The following is a 16,554-nucleotide window of genomic DNA, read 5'->3' on the forward strand; positions in this document are numbered from 1 at the left end:
GGCTCTCCCGGGCTGCCACTCCTGGCTAGAAGCTTTGGGAGAGTCAGCAAGCATCTGAGTCCCATCTCCACATCTGAAACAGCAGCTGGTGAGATGGTCAGATTCTACTGTATGTGGGACATCCCACAGAGCACTTGGCACCCCCAGATGCAGGAAAGACGTTTGCTGTAACTTACTACTACTGGGACTCCCAAGAGCTTGTCTGGGGGTTTCCTGGGAGAATCACCTGATCGCCCAATGTGGGTCAGGTGTCTTCTACTGGACCACTTAGCTCAGGCAGCCATCTGGCCATCCTCAGAATCAGGCCACAGAGGCCCCCCAGAAAGAGGAAATGAAATCTCGGTGAACCAGTTGGCAGTCTCACGTGGCAACTACAGGCCTGCTTTGGGTCATAGCTGGCATTTGTCAAGCACCTGCTTATTAGTTCGTACTGTTAGGACCCCCAAGACATGGCCTAGAGGAACTCTGCCCCCTGGGTTTTGTGCTTTAGAGCACTGCTTTTTAAATGGGGATGTGCCTGTGCTTCTAGGGATTTGGTTAGAAACAGATCGTTATTCACAGGTGTGGAGTGAGGCGGCCGCTCTACCTGGCACTCAGGTGGGGCCTACAAAGCGGGTCAGGGGAACCACACTTTGAGAAACAAGCCTTCCGAGGCCTCTGCTAAAGCCCTCCTCTGACCACACCCCACCCACAGCAGGAGGAATCACAGGGGAAGGGGCTGTGTTCACGCCCAGAGCCCATGACCCATCATTTAGACCATGCTTCTGGAATTCTCGTTCCAAAGAGCCCTGAGCCAGCCTCCAGGTTCAGGACTTTTTCAGGCCCTGCCTCCAAAGGGTGGTCAGAAGGTTCCATCCGCAGGAGGCGTCGAAGGAGCTTGACGAACAGGCTGCAGGGTCCACTGGCCTGTGCATGAGGCCCTCAAAGCATGGGCTGGAGCTGGGTGGGAGGAGAAACAGGGAAGCTATGGGAGGGGGAGGGGGTGCTCTTCCCTCTGCGTCTCCTCTCTCAGTCTGCCACGTCTTTATAAAGGTTCCTTGGCCAAAGTCAAAGGACTTTTTAAGTTCTTTAGCTCGATTTGCAACTTATAAATTTGTAGCCACAATGAGAGGTGAGCCTCCCTTGGTACTCGTCCTGGTCCCCACCAACGGTTGGGGGAGGCTGGCCTTCCATGCATATAGCTGTTAGCGCAGACAGCCCTGGGTTCTGGAAGACACCAAGAAGTTGGGTTAAGGGCCACTGCCCTGTCTTCGGTCTCATTTGGAGAGGCCACTGGGTTGATGTGATGGAAACAGCGATGGTGACAAGGCGAATGACCTTCCTCACCAACCCCCTCAACACAGACAGGCAGGGCCTGGCCTGCACAGCACAGATGAGACATCACCCCTATCTTCAGACTCCCCTCCAGAGCTTTCTTCACATGTTTATGATAACGATGTATTCCTCAGGGCCGTGTTCTTGTAACAGGTGCACACATTAGGTATAAATGCCTTTGCGCTTTTTTTTTTTTTTTTTTTAAGATACTTCAGTTGGGGAAAAAGAATGGATCGCTCACCTAGGATTCAGGAAGCTTGCCTGCTGGCTCCGCTCTTGCTATTCACAAACGCTTTCTCCTGCCTCAACCTCAGCTCCCAAATCCATATGCTGGGAAGTGGCCCCTCCATGGTCCTGAGCTCCCTCGGCTCTTCTCAGGCTCAACGTCCCCGTCTTTGTGGGATTCTCCCCTGGTCTATGCCAAAGCACGGAGGGGCCGGGAGAGCCCTTCTTTCCCAGGTGCCTGTGGTTGCTGCTAACAGCCCAGAAATGGTTTCACAGGCTGAGTCACAATGTGCCCATGGTTCTCCGACTTGAGGGCTTCGGAATCACCTGGAGAGCTTGTGAAACCAGCGTGCTGCCGCTACCCCGAGTCCCTGATTCCAAGGGCTGAGAACTTGTGTTTCTGGCAAATCCCCAGGCAATGCCGATGCTGCTGATAGGCCACCTGGCTTGGAAGAGCCTGTTAAAGACCACGGGAGCTCCCAGGGCACGAGAACAGGAGTGCCCGCCCAGTGGGGTCGAGGTTTTGGGTGGGAAGGGTGAGTGGTGGGGAAGTACTCATGGAGGCCACTGAGTCCAGGCTGGAAGGAGGAGTGGCTCGTGTGACTGGGGCACCTGTGCAGTCCACGGGGAGAGGTGGGATGGGCAGGAGGACGCCGACACACCTAGCACAGGGCTCCCAGCGAGGTAGCTGAGGGGCTGGGGCAGCATTCTCACTTCACTCCTGCCCGGCATGCGGCTCCATCCTCCCACAGGTCCGGGGCCCTGCACCCCATGCCAGGCATCTCTGAGGAGGACTTTCTGGAAGAGAAGACTGCAGGGTTAGGGTAAGGATGCTGTGTGGCCAGAACACCCCTCTTCCTTCTTTCCAGCGGCCGATATCCCCAGAAACCTCAGTGCAGAGAAAAACCCACTTTCTATTCTCTACTGTGGCCGACTGTGGGTCCCTGGGGGACGAAGAGGAGGGCCCGGTGACTACTAAGCAAAATCCAGTCCAGGCGGCTTCATGGCAGACTCCGTCTACGGTCACCCCCTATCCTTCTCCCCACTTCCTTCCTGGTGGTTTGGTTCAGGCCGGCAAGACGCCCAGCTACAAAGGTTCGCTTTGGGTGACGCCACCCAGTTCTGGCTGATGAAACCTCAGAGCGAGTTCTAGGGTTACAGATTTCCAGAAGTCATTTTCAAAAGAATGGGGCTAGCACAGGCTTTCCACTTTCCTGTCCAGAAAGCAGAGGCAAAAACCGGAAAATGGAGCAGGCTGCCTTGCCATGGAGGCAGCAAGCAAACAGAGAAAGGCACAGTGAGCAGAGCAAAGGAGAAAGATTAAAACCTGGGGTCAAGAGGCAGTACCCAGGCCTGGACTGGCCTGATCTAGTTCCCTGGTGGCCAATCCAGTGTTCTCTTATTTTCAGCTGAATGTATGCCTAACTGACGTCAGCGGTGAAGGCGAAAAGACGGCAAGATTGGCCCCTGGGAATTGTCCTGGCTTTGGAACAGGCTGTATGACTCAGGGAAAGTCATGGGCCCTCTCTGAGCCTCTGTTTCTTCATCTGTGGGGATGAATGACCAGTCTTCAGGGCCTCTTTAAGTTTTTCTGTGACTCAGAATCAAGACCCAGAGCATCTCCTAGGTGAAAGGTCTAGGCATAGTGGGGAGACTTCAGTGATGGGGCAGGAAGTCACCTGGGAATGGTGGGGACATTCTAGGGTCCCCACCCTAGGTCCCCACCAATAAGACCCTAGGATGACCTGGGGTCATCCTAGGAATGGACATCCTAGGGTCTTATCAGTGGTCAGCCAAAGGGAGATCAAAACATAGAACTAGGGGCACCTGGTTGCTCAGTCAGTTAAGCATCCAACTCTTGATTTCAAGTTGGGTCATGATCTTAAGGTTGCGAGATCGAGCCCCAAGTTGGTCCCATGCTGGGCATGGAGTCTTCTTAAAATTCTTTCTCTCTGGGGCCCCTTGGTGGCTCAGCCAGCTAGGTGTCAACTCGAGGCATCTAGAGGCATCTCCCCCTCTCTCAAAAAATAGGTCTTTTTTAAAAAAAAAAAGATTAAAGTAGGTCTTACCTAGCTAAGATCTAGACAAAAGTCTGATAATGGACTGACTATCCCCCAAAATCCTCCAGTACTCCTTCCTCTCGCCATGCACACGAGAATTGCTTGTCACCCTACAGTTATCTGACTGTGGTCTGTCCCCTACCATCTGTGAACCTTGTATTCTTCAATTGGATGTATCTGCCCCTACCGCAAACCTGGCTAGTGCTGTGGACAAGAATGAATAAAAGTGGGAATCCATGGAGAACCAAACCCAGACCTGCATCCTGGCAGGCACCCCGCATGCCTTCAGCCTGAGTTTCTTCAGCCCCTGCCTGGCCCATTTGCCTCTTTGAGGGCAGAGGTAAACCCCTCAGAGTTGCAGGCTGCCAGAAGCCCCAGCAGACCCCAGCAGGACTGATTCTTGTAGATTCTTGCGTCTTTGGACTTGGGAGTTCCACAGCTTAGGATGCAAGGGCACACCCCGCCTCTTACCCAGAGCTGCCCAAGGATAAAGGGACATTCCTGAGCACATCTCTGCTGACCTGCCCTAGGAGCCCCTGGGAGGAAGGCCACCAGCCCATCAGGGAGACGCCCCTGGGAAACAATCCGCTACTGGAAGGAGGCCACAGAGTAATGGCCCGAGCTATGGGAATTTTTCTCTAAGCTCAGCCTGCTAGAATGTTCCCGAAGACACTCAATGGACATGTAATAGTGTTTGACCTAGAGCTTTTGTGATAGCAAGACACTGAAAACAACCTAAATGCCCAGTCGTACTGGGTTGGATCAATAAAAGATGGTACATACTTTAATTTGCAATGAAATACAGTGGGTAGTCTGCAGCCATTAAATAACGGATAGAGCTATATTTAGTGATGTGGAAATATTCCCATGACATATTGTTGAGTAAAAAGAGCAGGTTATGAAACAGTATATGATCCCATTATAAAATCACACACACGCGCACGCACACAGAGCCGTCTGGAAATCTGTTCACCAAACTGTTAACAATATCTCCAGTTGGTGGAATTTAGGGTAATTTTTACTTTCTTCTTTAAACTCTCTATTCTACATTTAAAGCATTCAAGATAACTAATCAGCTGGGAATGAATACGTAACAAGCAAACAAAAAACAGGATAAGTCCCTCACTGTCCAGATCCCTATCCAAACGCTCCGGTTTCCTCAGCCCCTGCAGGCTGCTGTGAGGTGGCCCAACCAGGAGGCAGAGGGGCTGGGGAGGGAGCCACGCACTCCTGGATGTGAATGTGGCTCTACTGGGAGCTGTGAGACCTTGGAGAAGACCCTCCACTGGTCAGAGCCTCTGCTTCCTCCATGAGTGTCTGCTTCTTGGGCTGGTTGGGAGCTGTGACTAAGAGACTGGTCGGGAGCCCACGTGGTCTTCTGGAGGGGACAGTATGAGACCCCTGCCTGGATTATCAGACCCAGCCAGGAACTCAAACCCAAGGCCTCACAGACTGGAAACAGAAGCCGTAAACGTCAGACCTTCTTATGGTGGTTGGGATTAAAGTGTGGACTGTAGTTTTGACCTTTCCAATTTCTGCCACTCTGTGTGACCAGGGCCCACAGCTTCCTGCCCAGGCTGTGGATAGGCCTGGGGGGAAAACAGGGATGTCTGCGAGACCAAGGTTGAAGGACGTAGACAAAAATCCAAGCTCAACAGGGCTGGCTGCAGGTGCCCTGGCATCAGAAGGGCCTGGAGGAGGGTTGGGCAAGGGAGAAAGCCAAGCCAGGGGGCCTGAGCCCAGGATCAAGCAGGCTGCCTCGGGCAAGGTGGGCTGCAGAAAATCTCTCCTTCCAGCCATCATTCTCAATTATTCACACTCCTGGCTCCAGGGTATTCCTATCCTACCCAAACCCATGTGAAGCTCAGGGCTGATGTAGGAGGCCAGAACCCGAAGGACGTCAGCTTGTCCAGTTGGTGTGGCCAGTCCCCTCTTGTTCAGGACCAAAGCCTTCAGGAGACAGGGCTTTCTGCTGCCAGGGGCTTGGCTTCAGGCTCAAACTCAGAGTCGGGTTCTCAGCTCTGGCTCATAGGACACCATGGACAGCGACCTGCACCCACCTTCCCTTCCACAAGCATCTCAACCAGTTCACTGCCAGGAGAGTGTTCATGACTACGCTATCGGTGTGTCCCGGGGTCCTCATGGCCAGCTCACCCCAGGAGACTGGCACCAAAATCCTGCATTGGAGGCTGTTCCTAAGATCTTCCCTGGCACCACTGTCATAGGTGGAGGTCCCCAGAAAACCTGCTCTGAGACAGAGATGTGTGAGCTGGTTCACTGGAGAGTGCTTTCAGCAAGCAGGGGGAATCTGGAATGTGCCGAGAGGAGCAGAAATGCAACGTGGTAGCACGCAAGACCCCAGCTGATCCGGCCCCGGGATGCCCATGTCTCTGCAGGCACAAGGGCCTGGCCTTTTATACACTCTACCTCGACCACCCAGTGGATGCAAGTTCAGGGCATGTGTGACCTCAAGCAAGGTGGCTGTCTTCAGTGGAAAGCGAGTCTCAGAGAGAAACCCAGCTGGGACCCATCAACCCCCAACACCCCCAGTGGGAGGGAATGAGACCCTCAGTCCTGGTGGCGTCTCTGGGTGTCAGACCACAGTGGCCACTACACAGAAGGGAAGAAATGTACCTGAGATCACACAGAGTAAAGGATAGAATGAATTTGAATCCAGTTGGCCAAAGCCCACAGTTTAATCCCAGTAATCATAAGAATGTCTGACACTTAAAGGGTGTGTTTACTGTGCTGGGCAATGTACCAGATACTATCTGTAAGCTCTGTGGTCTACCTCTCGAATGAGCCTCAGAAGGAGGTATTAGTATGATCGCCACAGTTTACAGATGAAGCAACTGGGGCTCGGAAATGATAAGTGACTCGTTCAAGGTCATTCAGCTGATAAGCAGGGATTCTAGCCCAGGCATTTTGATCCCAGAGCCACTATGTGATAGAGCCGTGGTGACAAATCGGACCCTTGCCTTGCCCAGGAGCTTGTGGATAACAGGCATTTTTTTGAGTGTGTATTTTTGGGGAGTTTTGGTGGGGGGGTTTGGAGAGGAGAGCATGGTGAACCTTGACCTCCACAAGCTGTCCACTGCTGTGCAGACTGACAGCCTCAGAGCAGGCTGAGCCTGCCTTGGGGCTGTGCGGCCCCACAGACTCCCCACTCTAAGCCCTCAGAGGCCTTCCGCCACCCAAGGAGTGCGGCCCGGCTGGAGGAGCCTGACCCCTGCTTAAGCCCAGGTTAACAGCCCAGGTCCACACAGATCCGGGGTGGGGAGGGGGTGCTGGCACCAACCAGGAGGCTTGGACTTTGGCCCCACGATCTCCACTGAGCCCTGCCTACAACTCTAAGCATGTTGGGGTACTGAGCTGTGAACAGTGGGTCATTCCTATCACCCATCAGGTCTCTTGGAGAAGGCTGTTGAAGAGAAAGGGTCTGCCTCCCCAGACAGCCCTTTAAGACAGAGACTGAGGATGCCCTCTACCCACTGCATGTCCAGGGCCAAGCTTCACCTGGTATATAGCAGGGATCCAATAAGGGATTTGCTGGCTGAATGAATGAACGCGATAACGATGTTCATTTTGCATTCTGGAAGGCTAACCGCTCCCGGGGAGCTCCACCAGTGCTGAGTGGCCCGGCCCTCCCTGGCAACTCCCAGACTGTGGCACTGACAAAGAAAGGGTCACTGTTGGCATTGGGGCTGGCCAGTGTCTACCCACGTCCTGACAATGGGTCACCAACATTTCTTGTTCACCTCATCTCCTCCCGCCCAGGGGAACTATTAATACTGCCCTGATTCTACGGGACAGGCAGGTGGAGGCTCTGAGAAGTGAGGGACTCAGTGGGATGTGAATGCAGGCCCAGCCATCCGCAGAGCATAGTGTGGGGAGGGGGCAGGTCTGCAAGGGTCAGGCCACAGTCGAAGTGAATCTGCCCCCGCCCCCGCCCCACACCCCGTGCTTCCTGGGCGGCCTGCCTGCCAAAGTCCAGGTGTGATTGTCCTTATCTCCCTTGTTCCAGATCTCCGGCATCTTCTCAGGGGCCCGGTCAGGCAGGCCCCTGACCCAGAGCAGGAGGCCCGGGTCAGCGCTTCTCAGAGCCCACACTCACCACTGATAACAGCTGGCTCAGCTGAGGTTAGAGACGGGAGGAGGACTGAGCTTATCTTGGAGAGGTCGGTGTCCTGCAGCAAAGCTTGAAGTCCTTTTCTCCTCTTGCAAGGGATACCAAGAGCCAAGAGCCCTTTTGCCTGCGGATGTGCTCGGCCATCAGCCCTCCTGGCTGAGGGGTCTCTGGCCCCACAGCGGAGAGCCAAGGTGGCTAGGGGGGCGGAACATCCCGGCTGATCACTTCCCCCAGCTCCTAAGACCCAGGGGTTGGTTTGCTTAGCTGATGTGTTTCAATAGGACGCCAGTTCTGAATGAGTGCGTGTGCGAGCACCCACGCGTACATTATGGATGTGTGTTCACGAATGTAAGCATGCCTCACAAATGTTGAAGCCCCCCCCCCCGCCACCCCCGCCACCCCGGCAACAGGACAGAGGAATGGCTCTTGCTTGGCAGAGGATGACTAGCAATGTCCTCGCCTAGGACCACGGGCTTTTGAAACCCTCACTCATCTTCCCATTCCCATTTCCATCAGAAGCTTAACAAACTTTTAAGAATTTTTTTCAAGGGGTGCCTGGGTGGCTCAGTGGGTTAAGCCTCTGCCTTCAGCGCAGGTCATGATCCTAGGGTTCTGGGATCGAGCCCCACATCAGACTCTCTGCTCAGCGGGGAGCCTGCTTCCCTTCCTCTCTCTCTGCCTGCCTTTCTGCTTGCTTGTGATTTCTCTGTCAAATAAATAAATAAAATATTGAAAAAAAAAGATTTTTTTTCAATATTTATTTATTTACTTGAGAGAGAGAGGGAGGGAGGAAGGAGAGAGAATGCTCAAGCAGACTCCCCAGTGATGGCACAGCCTTACCTGGGGGCTCCATCCCAGGACCTTGAGATCATGACCTGAGCCGAAAGCAAGAGTCGGATGCCTAACCAGCTGAGCCACCCAGGTGCCCCTCAACCACCTTTTAAAAGCCAGGCTTCCTCGCTTCCAGCCCCAACCTCAGATTTCCCCTGAGAATGAGAAAGACACCTCAAGGGGTGGGGTGGAGGCGGCATTCACAGTCTTCTCTTAGTCACCTCTGTATTTTTTGTAAATTGTGGTAAAATATACGTAACATAAAAATTTGCGGCAATGATCACAACCACTTTGCGCTGCAACCGTCATACCATCCATGTCCAGCACTTTTCCATCTTCCCAAATGAAACTCTGTACACATAATACACCGTCCGTTTCCCTCTCCCCCCAGCCCCTGGGAACCATCATTCGACTTCCTGCCTCTATAAAGTTGACTACTCTCCCATTACGGTCTGTAAGTGGAATCACACAGTGTTTGCCCTGTAGTGACCAGCTCATTTCACTTAGCATGCAGGGTCCTGGTTCATCCATGTGGTAGTCTATTGCAGAATTCCCTTCCATTTTAAGGGCAAATAATATTGCACTGTATGTAGATGCTATCCTGCCTGTCCGCTCAGCCATCGGTGGGTCCTTGGGTTGTTTCCACTTTTTCGCCATTGTGAATAATGCTGCTGTGAACATGCATATACAAATATCTCTTCGAGACCCTGCTTTCAGTTCTTTTGAGTATATACCCAGAAGTGGGATGGCTGGATCCCTACAGTAATTCTAGGTTTAATTTTTTGAGAAACTACCCTACTGTTCCAAGATGGTTGCCACATTCCACATGCCACCCTTCATGCACAATCATTCTAATTTCTCCACATCTTCTCCTGCACTTGGGGTTTTGTTATTGTTGTTGTTGTTTTCTTTTCTTTTCTTTTTTTTCTTTTTTTTTTTTTTTTTTTCAGAATAGCCATCCCAGTGGGCGTGAAGTGCGATCTCATGGTGGTTTGGGTTTGCCTCTCCCTGACAGGATGCTGAGCCTCTTCTCCTGTGCTTACTGGCCACTTGTGTATCTCCTTTGGAAAAATGTTTACTCAAGTCCTTCGGTGATTTTACATTTTTTTTTTTAAGAGTATTTTATAATTTTTTTTTTAAGATTTTATTTATTTATTTGACAGAGAGAAATCACAAGTAGATGGAGAGGCAGGCAGAGAGAGAGAGAGGGAAGCAGGCTCTCTGCTGAGCAGGGAGCCCAATGTGGGACTCGATCCCAGGACTCTGAGATCATGACCTGAGCCGAAGGCAGCAGCTTAACCCACTGAGCCACCCAGGCGCCCTGATTTTACATTTTTAAAAACTTCTCTTCTTGATGCTCTGCAAGTTGCCATTTGGGACCATTTCTCTCCGAGAGTTCTTGCTGGACATGCTCCTCTCCCATACGTTTCTGTGGGAGCGGGAGGTGAGGGGGAGAGGGAGCTGTGGGGAGTAACCTTACCCACCTGGGAAGCTGGCCTGGAGGATTTCACACTTCAACTGCTTAAGAAATCCAGAAGCTCAAGTTGAGATGGAGCTAGTGTCTGGATGGCTCCCGCTCAGCAGGGGTGTCCCCTCCCCCAAGACAGATCGAGTTTGAGGGGACTTTGCCTGGGCTGGGAGGGCAGCTGACCCAATGTCTGGTCCTAGGAATGGGCAGTGCCCACCTCCAGAGCTGCCTTCAGGCCTCAGGTATTTGTGATTTTGCAGGGAGAATTTCAAGTCTGAAGGGCACATGACCATTAGAATTATTTACAGACCCACAAACCTTCCTGCTGATCCGCAAGATTTGCAATCAGGTGTCTGAAAAGGACAAGGCTGAGCTTATCGTGGGCCTCAGCTCAGAGTTGAATGCCACAAGCCTACAAGGCCCTTCCCTTGTTTTACTTATTTATCATCTCCCTTTATTCCTCAGCCCAGTTCCTGGGGGACCCCTCCCCCACTCACCATGGGCATCCATTCTGATATGTTTGAGGGGAATCCTTGCATCTTTGTAAAGCAGGCATGTTTTCATGTACATGTGGCTTTAACTAACAAACTTTGCCACAGACTAATAACTCTCATCCTCCTACTCACTTGATCTTGCATTTGACACTGTGTTTTAAAAACCGATCCAGGGCGCCTGGGTGGCTCAGTGGGTTAAGCCGCTGCCTTCGGCTCAGGTCATGATCTCAGGGTCCTGGGATCGAGTCCCACATCGGGCTCTCTGCTCAGCGGGGAGCCTGCTTCTCTCTCTCTCTCTCTCTCTCTCTCTCTCTCTCTGCCAGCCTCTCTACCTACCTGTGATCTCTCTCTGTCAAATAAATAAATAAAATCTTTAAAAAAATTAAAAAATAAAAACCGATCCATATCTGGGTGCCTGCGTGGCTCAGTGGGTTAAGCCTCTGCCTTTGGCTCAGGTCGTGGTCTGGGAGTCCTGAGATCAAGCCCCATATCGGGCTCTCTGCTCAGTGGGGAGCCTGCTTCTGCCTCTCTCTCTCTGCCTGCCTCTCTGCCTACTTGTGATCTCTGTCAGATAAATAATTAAAATCTTTAAAATCTTTTAAAAAAAAACAAACAAACAGGGGCGCCTGGGTGGCTCAGTGGGTTAAGCCTCTGCCTTCGGCTCAGGTCATGATCCCAGGGTCCTGGGATCGAGCCCCGTATCGGGCTCTCTGCTCCGTGGAGCGCCTGCTTCCTCCTGTCTCTCTGCCTGCCTCTCTGCCTACTTGTCATCTCTGTCTATCAAATGAATAAATAAAACCTTTAAAAAATTTTTAAAAAAATAAACAAACAAACAAACAAACAAAAAACAATCCATATCCATTGTGTGTTTCTAATTCGGAGGATTCCATCCTGCTTTTCACCTCTGGGAGATGGAAACCCGGGCCTCCATCTGTCAACACATCTTTACTCTTAAGACTATTAACTGAGTCAATCAAATCATCTATATCTTTGCTTTAGTACATCTCTTTCTGAGGAGGTGGCTTCATTAATATCCAGCTGTGGAGCAGCTGGGTGGCTTAGTCTCCAACTCTTGATTTCAGCTCAGGTCATGATCTCAGGGTCATGGGATTGAGTCCTCAGTCTGGCTCCACACTCAGTGGGGAGTCTGCTTGAGATTCTCTCTCTCTCTCTCTCCCTCTCCCTCTGCCCCTCCCCATTTTATGTGTAATTATTGTTAATACTGCTATATTAGGATTTATTTCTATCTTGTATATTCTATTTACAATACATTTTATTGTTGGTTTTGCCTCTCCTGCCTTCAATGAAATAGTCCAATGTTTTTCCCGCTGATTTTAAAGTCTTTTTTTTTTAATATAACCATGTAAAATACACATCTGTGAATGATTGAATAAATAAATGGGAGGAAAGGGACAAATCTTCCTTGCAGAAGAATTTCAAATAATAGGTGTAGAAGGAATGAGTGCAATAGAACATCACCATTAGCACACTAGTGATAATTCCTGCAGGTACGATCACAAATAAATGTTCACATCAGTGAGCCAAACTCTAAGGAGAAGCAGGATATTTGCATAGACATGAAGTATTTCCTCCAAATTAATTACTGCATTGGTTTTAACAAACATCCAGGAATTCTCTGATACTCATCCTTCTGGGCTAAGGAGTTTAATTCCTCTCTCCTTGTGGTTGGACTGGACCCAGTGACTGGCTTTCTCACGAATATAATTTGGAGAGGGAGAAATAATATTACATGGAGAAGTCAGGCAGATACCATCTTAACCAAATGAACAAGATTAATGTTACTAGTAATAAATCATGTTACAATCAGTGATATCGTGATGGTTGATACTGATATAATGTGATGAGGAGGGCACCTCTGTGATATTCTTCACCCAAAGCCAAAACTGAGGTCTAATCCTCCTGAGAAGATATCAGACCAACCCAAACTTAGAGATATTCTATGAAATATCTGAGCAGCCTGGGAGGCTCCGTCGGTTAAGCATCCACTCTTGGTTTCAGCTCAGGTCATGATCTCATGGTCGTGAGATCCAACCCAGCATTGGACTCCACACTCAGCCGCAAGTCTGCTAGAAGAGTCTCTCCCTCTGCTTCCCCCCCATAAATAATAAATCTTTAAGGAAAAAAGAAATACTTGACCAGTATTCTTCAAAAGTCAAGGTCATGAAGAGCAAGGAAAAACCAAGATACATCACAGGTGTAGGAATCCAAAGAGTCTTCATGACTAAGTACCTCACAGTATCCTGATGGGATCCCAGAATAAAAAGCGAGCAAAATCCGAATAAAGTCTGCAGTTTGGTTAATAGTGTTACACTGATGTTCGTTTCTTACTTTGGTAACTATGCCACAGTCATATAGGATGTTAGCGTGAAGGGCACTGCACGGTCTTTGTAATTCTTCTGTGAATGTGAAGTTATTTCTAAATAAAAGTTTTAAAATACAGCTGTATATGAAAAGTTGAAAGCAATCACAGAGATGAGATCATAACATACTCAAATGATCAGACATGAACAGATTTTTTAAACCTTTTTGAAATGAAAGTCTAATTCTCATAATAAAATGCCAATTAGGCACAAAGAAAGTATGGCGGACCTGGGAGTAAGTCAACTAGCAAAAAGTAACAAGGAGACAAGTAGAGGGGGAAACATAAAGGAAGCACTGAGCAAGAGACGTGAAGGTGAGAGTACAATGCTCTACTAAATTCTGTGTATGTAACCAGAACCTCAACCATGGAGAATAGAGAGAATGAAGTAACTAAAGTGTTTAAAGAGAGAATGGCCGTGAGATTTTTAGAACTGGTAGAAAACATCATATCAGAGGTTTAGGAAGGGAAACAGGATATACTTAGCAGAGTAAATAAAAATAAATCCAGCTCAGTAAAACCAAAAACAAGGTAAGATGGTAAAAGCCAGAAAGAACAGGTCACCTGGAAAGAACAATTAAGAAGACAGCAACTTCTCAACAGCAGAAGTCAAAAGATATTGACTACAATCTTGCAAATACAGATACAAAGTAACTGTCAACATAGAATTAGAATTATGAACTCTGGGAGACTATCTTCCAGGTTTGAGGGTGGTTAAAAATTAAGAATTCACCGGGACGCCTGGGTGGCTCAGCTGGTTAAGCGGCTGCCTTCGGCTCAGGTCATGATCCCAGCGTCCTGGGATCGAGTCCCGCATCGGGCTCCTTGCTCAGCCGGAAGCCTGCTTCTCCCTCTGCCTACCACTCTGTCTGCTTGTGCTCACTCTCGCTCCTCTCTCTCTCTCTGACAAATAAATAAATAAAATCTTAAAAAAAAAAAAATTAAGAATTTACCACCAAGAGAACTGCACTGCAGGGGTAAATGATCTCAGAAGAAGAGTCTAAGACAGAAGATAAAGGAGAGAATGCTGAGTAAATGTATGGAAATAATGGATATAAACCAAAATTTGTCTTTAAAAATAATAATAGTCATTGTTACAGATATTACGGAATTGCGCTCCTCCAGATTGTCCTGCTTGACAAAAGCACCACCAACATATGAAAATATTCATTTCTGGCGCACCTGGGGTGGCTCAGTCATTAGGCGTCTGTCTTCAGCTCGGGTCATGGTCCCAGGGTCCTAGGATGGAGCCCCGCATAGGGCTCTCTGCTCAGCAGGGAGCCTGCTTCTCCCTCTCCCACTTCTCCTGCATTGTGTTCGCTCTCTCGCTGTCTCTCTCTGTCAATAAATAAAATCTTAGGGCACCTGGGTGGCTCAGTGGGTTAAGCCGCTGCCTTCGGCTCAGGTCATGATCTCGGGGTCCTGGGATCGAGTCCCACATCGTGCTCTCTGCTCAGCAGGGAGCCTGCTTCCCTCTCTCTCTCTCTGTCTACTTGTGATCTCTCTCTGTCAAATAATAAATAAAATAAAATCTTTTATAAATAAATAAATAAAATCTTAAAAAAAATTCATTTCCTTCTCTCTCTGGCAACCTACAGCCAGACTTGATGATTTTTCCTAAACAGGTAAAAATGGTACTTCACTATCCTAATTTACATTTCTCTTAATATAAATCTGTCGATATGTCTGTGATTCCTTCCCAGTTTTTTTTTAAGATTTTATTTATTTATTTGACAGAGATCACAAGTGGGGGGGGGCAGGCTCCCCGCTGAGCAGAGAGCCCAATGCGGGGCTTGATCCCAGGACCCCGAGATCATGACCTGAGCCGATGGCAGAGGCTTAACCCATTGAGCCACCCGAGCACCCCTCCTGCCCAATTTTTTGATTTGCCTGTGACTGCGGTGTCTTTTGCATAGTGAATTTCTTTCCTTGTTTTCTCCTTTTCTTTCAAGGCTTATAGGTGCCATGCCATACTTAGAAATGCTTCCCCAGCCCCAAATGATTTTTTCATTCTCCCATTGCTGCTTCAGTATTTTGTGGTCTCATGTTTTAACATTTACATATTTGGTGTGTCTCGGAATTATTTTGCTGTGAAGTTGAAGGTGTGGCCAATAAACTTGTTTTTCAGATGACCTCCCTGTTTGCCCAGCAATTTTATACTGAATAGTTTCCCTCCACCAATTTGAAATTTTAGCATATCCTGAATTCCTTTGTATTTGAATCTATTCCTGTGCCTTCTCTTCTGTTCCACTCATCTGTCTCCTGCTGGCCTACAATCACACTAGTTTAATTATTTTAACTCTGTAAGATAAGACACTTAAATCTCTAATAAGTCTGGTCCCTTTACATTTGTCCTGGATATTCTTAGTTGTTTGGTTACCAAAAAAAAGATCCTGCCGCTATTTTTAGGGGACTCGCTAAATTTATACAACCTAGAGTAAATGGACTTTCTAAAAATGGGCTTTGTTTTTCTGTTCATTCAGATCATCTTCTGTATCCCTTAGTGGAGTTTTAAAATTTTTTCATAAATATACTGCATAAATCTCATTAGGCTTATTCCCAGCTGTTTCATCTTGTGGTTCTTATTGTTTTGTTATTGTTTTTTTAGTATATGTACATTATTTTCTTTCATTAGTTTTTTTTTAGTTGTTTGCTTCTTTCCTAACGGCGCACAGGAAGAGAGAATGAGGCCCCAACAAGTCAGCTGGTGGAAGAGAGAGGAAGCAGGGGACCACAGCTGGAAGGACTGTTGCCCCCTCCCCCAACTCCTCAGTCCCTTATTTATCAGATACAAGATAGCAACAAAGGAGAAGAAAAGAAGGTTATACAATAGCCATATGTCTAGTAGGTAAACAAGAAGGAATGTGAGTCACATGTTGGTCACAAGTCTTAGAGGTAATCGAGGTAGACAAAATGAGGACTAAGGTGTGTGGGGTCCGGCAGCACGGATTTGTAGTTGAGCAAGTGCACTTAAAGGGATCACCTTAACAGCAGGCTTTCTCTGAGGCAGGAGAGACAAGGAAAAGGGGAAGCAGACGAAGTTCCCCCCTGAGCAAGGCCGGCAGCCACAGCCACTGGACTTCAAGGACCTGTATCATCCCTTATACCAGAGGGCTGCTGCTAGTACATGTCTTTCTCAAGGTCATCTCTAAGGATGCTTGCATGACCGCTACAACTCCTCATTAGCTAAAGTTATATTTTGAGCAGTATATTATTCTGAGGGACGGTTACAGTTGTTGCTTGTAAATGTGAAATCTATAGTTTCTGAATATTAATTTTTTTAAAAGATTTTAAAAATGATTTTATTTATTCATAGAGAGAAAGACAGCACAGAGAGACAGAGAGGGAAATCCTGGGGTCCTTTTGGCTGGAAAGCCACAGACTGATGGCCCAAAGGACCTCTGCCCCACATATAAATAAAAGCAGCCTTGCTGAACTTTAGTCAGACAAGATGGGCTCTTCTGCCTGACGACCTGGCCCCTGGGTCAGGAGTATGGGGCCCAGGAGCCTCACCCAGCCTTCAGGTAAGCCACTCCCAATTCTTAGGGTCACCAGTCAATTGTTAATGATCTGAGATCTTTCGGTTTCTCAACTTCTTTCACAATCCTGGGGGTACAAGGCCAGCATCCCTCATGAGAGAGGTAACAGGAAGC

The sequence above is a fragment of the Mustela nivalis genome (genome assembly GCF_964662115.1).
Source record: "Mustela nivalis genome assembly, chromosome: 1".
Lineage (NCBI taxonomy): Eukaryota > Metazoa > Chordata > Mammalia > Carnivora > Mustelidae > Mustela > Mustela nivalis.